Source organism: Humulus lupulus, chromosome 3 (genome assembly GCF_963169125.1).
Source record: "Humulus lupulus chromosome 3, drHumLupu1.1, whole genome shotgun sequence".
Taxonomy (NCBI): domain Eukaryota; kingdom Viridiplantae; phylum Streptophyta; class Magnoliopsida; order Rosales; family Cannabaceae; genus Humulus; species Humulus lupulus.
The window spans coordinates 153172337-153182326 of NC_084795.1; positions in this window are offsets into that span (position 1 = coordinate 153172337).

Here is a 9990-nt window from a genome sequence, read left to right on the forward strand (position 1 = left end):
GGATTTGTTCATCCTGGCTCTATAGCCGAGCTTGCATGTCTACCATAAGCTGCTGCCAGTTCTCAGGGACTGGCGGAGGGGTCTGGCCCTGGTCATCATTTCTAGTCTCAGACCTATTGCTGGCTAGTCGCGTATATTTTCTTGGACGCATAATTATCCAAGTCAATCTGCAATCAACTACTCGGTAGTCAGACTATGATGACAGGGTAATAATCCTTTCATGATCTGCCATTAGAACCCCAAACATTCACAGGCAATCAAGATATAGAAATTTATCCAGATATTCATTCATATATTCATTCACATGCATAGCAGTCCTGATAAGCACACCTCAATATCATCATGCAATAGTCAAGGGCCAGGCCCTATCAGTATCTCATGCTCCCTATTAACCAAGCAGATATCAACCATCATATTTCATTCAGATCATTTAAGCATATAATCATGTATACACAATAACCAAACCCTGAGTCGAGCTTGTCTTTCGCGGTGAATGTACATGTCCAGCCAGTCTTTAGGAACCCTTAAACCTAGGACGCTCTGATACCAAGTTGTAACGCCCTGGATAGCCAAGACCGTTACATTGTGTGTTTGTAAAGGTGCAAGACTTGCTAATCAAGTCATTTGTTTGGAAACGTGTTACTGAAACTATAGTTGAACTAGGGTTAAAAGATTTTGGTCTCAAATGCTTCATTTCTTATAAATAAACATTTTCTTTTTACATTGGATCCCAAAAGTAATAAGTTTAAGGCCGTTTACAAAAGAATTAAGATTTAAATACAGTTGCTAGCCACTATAAGGCAAAACAGACAAATAGGATTTTCTCATCCTGTTCCACTCCTCGGCCGTGGCGGCCGATCATCTGACCATTTACATTCAGCCTTGCAACTCTCCATCTCAAGGTGGGTCCAACAACCTTTGCCTTTACCTGCACCACGTAGCACCCGTGAGCCAAGGCCCAGCAAGAAAACACAATAACAGAACATAATCATTCAACAGACATTCAGATAACCCATACCACATAAGCATGTAATCAACAGTCTAAGCATTCACGTTAATCAAGTATTCAACATACCAAGTATATCATTTCGTATCAGTAATCAAATCGCATATGATAACTAGGGTTAACGCCCTTAGGTTGCACCCTCTATTTATCGCACTGACTCCGGCCCGCTTAAAACGAGCTCAGTGAATATTAAGTTGTCCTCGACTATCAGTGGCAGAGCCGCGCCCTGTGCGCAAGTATTATTTACAGCACACTTAAGCCGTTTATCACATGTCCCATGGAATAACACCATCTATGACATTATACAGTCATAGGGAGCTCTTAGTCCCATCACAAACACATAACCGGGTGCAGTTTTCTTACCTTTAGATTCGCTAGCTTTGTTCAGTTTGATTCTCGAGCACGATCCCGCCTGAGCCCTAGCGTACACCTAGTCACAGCCATAAATCATAATCATCACCAAACCTCAAATCCAAAACGTAGCCTCGAGACCAATCCCGAGCCCTCGGGAAGCCCTAATTCCACAAAACGGGGTGGTGGAATCAAACCCCGAACCCCCGGGCAAAAACCCTTGAAAATATCCCAAAAACCCCTTTCTGGAAACAGGGTAGCGCTACAACGCTAAAAACAGAGCCTAAAATTCCCCATATCACATAGCCTAGCGCTACAGCGCCCAGTGACTAGCTCTGTAGCGCTAGTCACAGCACAGCAAACCCTGCATTTTCCTCCTTCGATTTTCCCCGAGCCAAACCTTACCAAAACTCTTCCAAACCTCAACCAAACATAAAAACAAGCCTACCAACATCTCAAACTCACCCCACACATTCCAACCACACATAACTATATCACTTGCACCCCAAATCAAGGAAATCACCATAGCTGAACCTTAAGCTCAGAAACTCAATAAGAACAACAGTTGAAACCACAGAACTTGAACGAGAATTCCTTACCTTTGATGGATGAGATCAACCTAGGTTATCCTCCTCACTAGCTTGGCCTTCACATCCTCAAAGCTTCAGCCTCAACTCCTTAAAATTCCCCACCAAAACTCAGCTCAAAATCCACAATTATACCAAGAACTAGAAACTGGAAACTACCTTGAACCTTACCTCAAATGATGAGTATCCCCTTCCAATTCCTCAAACCAGACCAAAGACCTTAGCCTCAAGCTCCTGCCTAGACTTCCTCTGAGTTTTAGCTCCAAACTCCTTCAAGAAATGGAGAAAAGACCTCCAACTGAAAGAGAGAGAGATAGACCCTTAGTTCCCCTTTTCTTTTCCTTTTCTTCCTTTTCCTTCAGAATTCCAGCTCTTTCTACATAATCCACTAAGTATAAAACTTAATAATACTATCCCTTATAAATCAAATGACCAATTTGCCCTCCCTTTATTCCTAAGCCTTTAATCAACCTAGGGGCATTTTGGTCATTACTCCCCATTCCCGCTAATTCCTCGAATGTCTCTAATATTTACCGCTTACTTCCCGACACCTAACTAATCACCAATTATATTCCTCATTATAAAAATAGACTCCAATATGTAATCTAAATTCCCAGAAATATCCCCAAGCTCGCCCCGAGCTGGGTATAAATCTCCGTCGTGACTTTTTCGCTAAATCGCTCACTAGGATCGTCTCGAGTCACAGATTACAAATATATCCACATAATAATGTGATCTCGACAATTTATCACATATATATACAGTTATGCCCTCAACAGGCCAAAATTACAAATATGCCCTTCTAACCTAACCTGGGCCTACATGCCTACTAATACACATCGTCATGCATCACAGATATTCAAATAATCTTATAACATGCGTTTAATCATTGAATCACATATAATCCAATTATACCCTTCCGGCACACTAATCAAGGCCCTTAAGCCTTATTAGTAAATTTGGGTCGTTACACAAAGAGATTGTTGACCTTAAGGAGACCAATGCCTGCAACCTGGAGAAGTACGAGGGAGTGGCATTCCAGTGCTTTTCTATATGTTCTGCAAGAGCAATCCCAAGGCGGATTTTACCTACTTACCAGACCCTATAAGGCAGGCTGAGTTGGCGAATTGCATTGCTCACCTGGAAGAGGGGAAGAGGGCTCAGGGATCCCCTAAGATATCTTTGGCAATAGGCATTGAGGGCGTTAGTGAAGATGTTTGGGCCACAGTTGACAAGCAACCACAAGAGCCTTAGCAAGATCCTCCTGCTGCCTCATAAATTTTTACCTGTATTTATTTTAATTTGTAACTTGGGACACACGAATCTCGGTTCGTGATGTCAAAACAATTTATTTTTTGCTGGACGGGCAGCTTTTTCTTTTAATTAACAATTTCATCCGAGCCAAAACTGCTAGCAGTGAAAAGGATTTTTCTTTTGACATTATAATATTTGCACTTTATTATAACATATGTTCGCATGATTGAACTTAGCATAGCACTTTATTTTTATTTAAAAAAATTTAAACAAAGTTTTGAAAAATACTCTAAGTACCATAGCATGCTTTCCCTTATTTTGCTCGTGTGTTTATATATACTTGTTGATATGCTTTGCTTACTTAGTACCTTATATGACCCCCAAGTGATTGAGGAGCTTAAGGTCCTCGGTCACTTGCCTTGACCAAGACCTGTTCGAACATTACTGCTCAGAATAAACACTTATAAAAATGATAATAGAGCAAAACAACACACGTAATGAGCAAATACTTCTAATAAATACAATAATTGACAAGAATAACTGGCTACACATAGTTCCTTTTAATTATCGTAATAAATGGACAATTGTGTCTGTAGATGTGATCAAAAATTTGATCTTACACTTATAAGCGACCAGTCATGTGATTGACTAACCCTTGTTCATAAACTTGTAAAAAGTGAATTAATACAAGCTAATTCTTTAAAAGGAACTGTTTATTAATAATACTTGCACAGGTGTTCTCCATTCCAATAGCGAGGAACGAGATCTCCATTTAAGTGAGCAAGTTTATAAGTTCCTGGATTTAGGACTTCTTCAATTTGGTATGGCCCTTCCCAGTTAGGTCTAAGCACTCCAGCAGCTTGATCGCTGGTGTTGAGGAAAACTCTTCTAAGTACCAAATCTCCCACATTAAATTTTCTTTCGCACACTTTAGAGTTGAAATACAGAGCGACCTTTTGCTAGTAAGCTGCTACTCAAAGTTGAGATTACTCGAGCCTTTAATCGACCAAATCCAGATATTCCATCAATAACTAACTATTAACGTCCTGATCGTATGCCAACCTTCGATACGATGGCAAATCTAATTCAACAGGCAACATGGCTTCATATCCATACGCCAAAGAAAATGGAGATGGCCCGTTGTTGTTTGATGGGATGTTCTATACGACCAAAGGACTTCAGGTAACTGTTCTTGCCATGCCCCATTTACTTCTTCAAGCTTTTTCTTTAGTGTCTCCTTTAGTGTCTTATTGACAGCTTCAACCTGTCCATTTCCTTGTGGATGAGCTACTAAACAAAAACTCTTAATAATCCCATGCCTTTCGCAAAAATCGGTGAACAGATCACTATCGAACTATGTGCCATTATCTGAAACAGTCTTCCTTGGCAATCCATAGCGACACACAATGTTCTTGACCGCAAAATCGAGAACTTTCATGGTCGTTATTGTTGTAAGTGGCTCATCTTCGGCCAACTTTGTGAAGTAGTCAAAAGCAACTTCAGCATACTTGACGTTTCCTTTTCCAATGGGCAAAGACCCAATCAAGTCTATTCCCCACACTACAAATGGCCATGGGCTTTGCATCTGTTTTAGCTCATTAGGGGCTGCTCGTGGTATCTTGGAAAATCTTTGGCACTTGTCACACTTTTGAACGAAATCCACAGAGTCTTCATTCATTGTTGACCAGAAGTATCCTTGCCTTAGGATCTTTTTGGATAAACTCTACCCCCCAGCATGAGCCCCGCAGAAACCTTCATGGAATTCTCCCATTAATTCTTTGGCCTTTTCCTTTGAAACACACCTTAGGAGTGGCATTGAGTACCCCTTTCTATATAAAACTCCGTCAACCAGGATAAACCGAGTCAACTGCCTCTGGAGGGCTCTTTCTTGGTTTCTGTCTGAAGGCAATACTCCACATTCTAAGTACTCAATGAAAGGTGCCATCCACGTGTCTGTTTCTTGGATTACCAGGGAGGACTCTTTTGCTTGGATGCTCGGTGTGGATAAACGTTCAACAGACACTATATTTAAGGTGTCAGCATCCTTTGCACTTGGTAACTTGGCCAAAGCATCTACATTTGAGTTCTGGTTGTGAGGTACTTGCTGAAGAGTATAATTTTCGAATTGTGCCAATAAGTCATTTGCCTTGTTCAAATAAGCAACCATCTTTCGACCTCGGGCTTGATATTCTCTAGTAATTTGATTAACTATTAACTGGGAGTCACTATAGATTTCAAGTGGCTTTATGTTCATAACCTTTGCTAATCTTAATCCTGCGAGCAAAGCTTCATACTCGGCTTTTTTATTGGATGCTATGAAGTTAAACTGATTGCGCAGTGGAATTGATGTCCTTTAGGCGTGACTAAAATCACACCTGCTCCAGCGTTGTGCTCGTTGGAAGAGCCATCTACAAACAACTTCCGAGAGGGAGTTTGGCTGCGAGGTTCAGGCTCTTCTGCCGACTCAACGTCCTGGAGCCCAGTAAGTTCTGCGACAAAATCTACTAGAGCTTGTCCCTTCACTGCTGCTCGTGGCAAGTAAGAAATATCAAACTGTCCAAGTTCAACTGCCCATTTCAATATTCGACCAGTCGCTTCTGGTTTCTGCAGGACTTGTAGTAGTGGCTGGTCGGTGAGTAATTCGATGAGGTGAGCATTGAACTATGGTCGCATCTTTCTAGAGGCTAAGATCAATTAGTAGGCTAACTTCTCAATGGGCGGATATTGCAGTTCTGCTCCTATTAGCCTTTTGCTTATATAATACACAGCTTGTTGCACATGTTTCTCCTCTCTTACAAGGACAGCACTAGCAACATATCCTGTGACCGCCAAATAGATGAACAAAGTTTCCTTTTCAACCGGCTTAGATAAAATCGGTGGCTGCGACATATGAGATTTTAGAGCCTAGAAGGCTTGCTCACACTCTTCTGTCCACTCGAATTTTTTACTGCCCTTGTGTAGATTAAAAAATGGAACACACTTGTCCGTAGATTTGGAGATAAATCTACTTAAAGTGGCAATCCTCTCGGTTAAACTTTGAACATCTTTTATCTTTGTTGGCGACTTCGTCTCGATCAGGACCATAATCTTTTCAGGATTAGATTCAATGACTCCTTAGTTCACTATAAATCCCAAGAATTTCCCTAATCCAACTCCGAAGGAACACTTAAGGGGATTCAGCTTCATCTGATATTTGTTTAAGACGTTAAAGCACTCTCGCAGGTCCCCGATGTGTTCTTCTGCCTTCTTCGACTTAACCAACATATCATCAACATATACTTCCATGTTTACACCGATCAGCTCTTTGAACATGTGATTGACTAGTCGCTAGTAAGTTGCACCAACGTTTTACAAACAAAAATGCATTACTTTGTAAGAGTAAAGCCCTCTATCGGTCCGAAAGCTAGTGTGATCCTCATCAGGTGGGTGCATACTGATTTGATTGTACCCAGAATATGCATCCATGAATGATAGGATCTCGTCAACTGAAGTGGCATTGACTAGCTGGTCGATCCTTGGGAGTGGGAAACAATCCTTCAGGCATGCTTTATTAAGGTCTGTGAAATCCACACATGTTCTCCACTTGCCATTTGGCTCGGGAACCAGTTCGTGATTCGAGACCCGTGATGGATAAAACACTACCCTGATGAATCTATTCTCCTTCAGCTTCTCGACTTCTTCTTTTAGTGCTTCCACTCTATCTTTGTCGAGCAGCCTCTTTTATCTATGTTCAATACATGGCTGATAACTGCTAGGTCAATCCCAACCATATCTTTGTGCGACCAGGCAAAAACCTCCTGGTTCTTCTTCAAAAATTCCACCAGTTTTTGTTTTGTTGTTGTCTCTAAGTTTTTATCGACTTTCACAACCCTGTTTGGATCTAACTCATCGAGTTAGACCTCCTCGAGGTCCTCGACTGTTCCTACATCTTCCTCAAAATCCCAAAGCGAGGATCTAAATCCTTATCCTCACTTTGGGCAACACCCTATTTGGCGACGTGCTCACCTGATTGGGCTTGTGTCTCATTGGCCAATTGCAACCCTTTTTCAGCTCCTTCCCTCAATCCACCTTTTTTCGCTTTAGTAATCGAGGAATTGTAGCATTCCCTCGCTTCTCGCTAGTTTCCCAACATGCATCCTATCCCTACGTCTGTTGGAAACTTCATGGCGAGGTGCCAGACCGAGGTTATGGCTCGCAGGTCGACTAGAATAAGCCTTCCAATCACAGCATTATATGCAAAAGGACAATCAACTACTATAAAAAGTAGTGAGTAATGTCCTATTCGCAGGTGCGGTTCTTGCCATGACCGAAAGCCTGATCGACCCTGTTGGCGTGAGCCCTTCGCTAAAAAAACCATAAATGGTTTGGTTGCATGGCTCCAAATCCTTCACTAACAACATCATCCTTTCCAGCGAAGACTTGTACAGAATATTTACTGAGCTCCCTGTGTCCACTAACAATTTCTTAACCATCATATTGGCGATTTGGACATCCACGACCAGAGGGTCCGAATGAGGGAACCAGATGTGCTGAGCGTCAAGCTTAGAGAAAGTTATCAGTTCTTCCTCTGTTCGAGCTTTCTTGGGAGTTCGCTCCTCCATATTCATCATTTCAATGTCTTGGTCATGGTGTAAGGTTCGAGCATATTTCTCCCTTGCCTTCCCACTATCTCTTGCTAGGTGTGGGCTGCCACAGCTGGTTAGCAACGTACCCGCCATAGAAGCTAGCTATAAAGGGGGCGAGCATTGGCGTACAGGTGCGTGCTCATTGCCTCCTTAAGCCTCTCGCGGAGAACCTCCAGTGGCTAGTACATATCTCCTCAAGTTTCCTTGTCTGATAAGGAACTCAATTTAATTTTTCAGCTGGTTGCACTCATTGGTGTCATGACCAAGTCATTGTGAAAACGACAAAACTTTGTTGTATCTCTCTTGGAGATATCTTTCCTTATCGGAGTTGGTCTCTTGTAAGGGACATAGGTGCTAGTCGCCTAGTACACCTCCGCCCTGCTTTCGACTAGGGCCATGTAATTGGGGAATCTTTGCTCGTATCTGTTACCCTTAGGGTTCCTATTCTCCGACGTCGATGGCTCGTTGTTTTCCCTTTTTCCACCATTTTTCCCATTTTTTTTACCATTGCCGTTGGGTTTATCTAACCCATTTGCAGCTTTGGCGAGATCTTCCTTTGGCCCCTTGTCTCCTGCAGGAGACTTCCCTTCATTAGCAATAGCCTCTTTGAGCTTAATGTACCAGTCTGCTCGATCCAGGAATTATTGGGTACTCTTCACCCCATTCTTCCTTAAACTGTTCCAGACGGGTGAGTGGCACCGCACTCCAGGAGTAAGTGCCATCATTTTCCCCTCATCACCAACCATCTTAGCTCCAGTTGCTGTTTGCATAAAATGCTGGACATATTCATTTAAGGATTCTCCCTCCTTCTGGCGTATCTCGACCAGTTGGTTGGCTTCATTCGAATGTACTCGACCAGCGTAGAATTGCCCGTAGAACTCCTTTATGAGCATCCCCCATGACACTATGCTAGCATGAGTGAATTTGAAAAACCATTCCTAAGCAGTTACGGATAAGGTGGCCGGAAAGATTCTGTAGCGAGCATCATCCGACACCTTCTGGATGTCCATCTGTATCTCAAATTTATTCACATGAGATATCAGGTCCTCATATCCATCGAAGTTGGGCAATACTGGCATCTTAAATTTGCTTGGGGTTTCTACCATTGCTATTCTTTGTATAAATGGAGTGCCTCTTCTCTGATCATACTCGGTGTAGGATGTTCGGCTCCCTACTAGTTGTTGTACGACCTGATTAAGCACATCGATCTGGGCTTGTACTGCGTCTGGTATCGCTGGGGTGACCAGTGCGGGAGAAGCGTACCCATCGTGCCTTTCCCGCCTATCGTTGAGCACATCCCTCAAGTTTTCATCTCTACGCCTTTGCTCGCTAGAGCCCAACCGATCAAAGACGTTAGGTTTCCTAGGCTGCCCCCCAGCGTTCTAGCTCGCAGGCCTATTTTCTCTTGGTGGGGGGTTCCTTTCTCCACCTTTCTCTCCTTGCCCTCGACCAGCATTTCCCCTGCCAGAATCAACTTCATTGTAATCATGACCGTCCCTAAAATGCGATTAGCTATGGCGCGACCTGCTGGTCACACTATTCCCTCATCTTGTTGGTACCTCTCAAGCATCAGGGGAGGCCTGTGTTGGTCGGTGGGTCCCTGGGCATTATTATATCATTGAGGCCCCTGACCATAGAGCCGGACTCGGCATGCCTTCTATTAGTAAAAGGACGCTGTCCCTTGCTCGGAGGAATTGGTTCCTTAGCAATTTAACGTCTAGGGCTTCGGGGAGGCTACCCCGCCTTATTCTTCCTTTCACGCTGGGGATTATCTCGACCAACAAGAGGAGGTGGCTGCTGCTCAGGATCTTGAAATGGAATATCTTGTTCAGCAGCAGGCGGTTGCTCCTGCCTTAGAGGACTTGCTGGTTGAGGTGGATGACTTGAGTTTGGGCCTTATTTTGGTGGTGCACTTGGTGGCTGATTCAGTTGAGAAGATGGCGCAGGTTATCCCTGGGCCAACTGAATGGCTGCTTCCAGGACGGCAGTTGTAACATCCCCAATTTGCTAATAAGGTTTAGGACCTTGATTAGCATGCCTGGAGGGCAATAAATGAATTAACATGTCAATATATGAATTTAAATGAATATGTGTTTAGAATGCATGTTTAGGTGGAATAAATATGCATGTGGGCCTCGTTCGTTTGTTAGGGGGTAAATTGGTAATT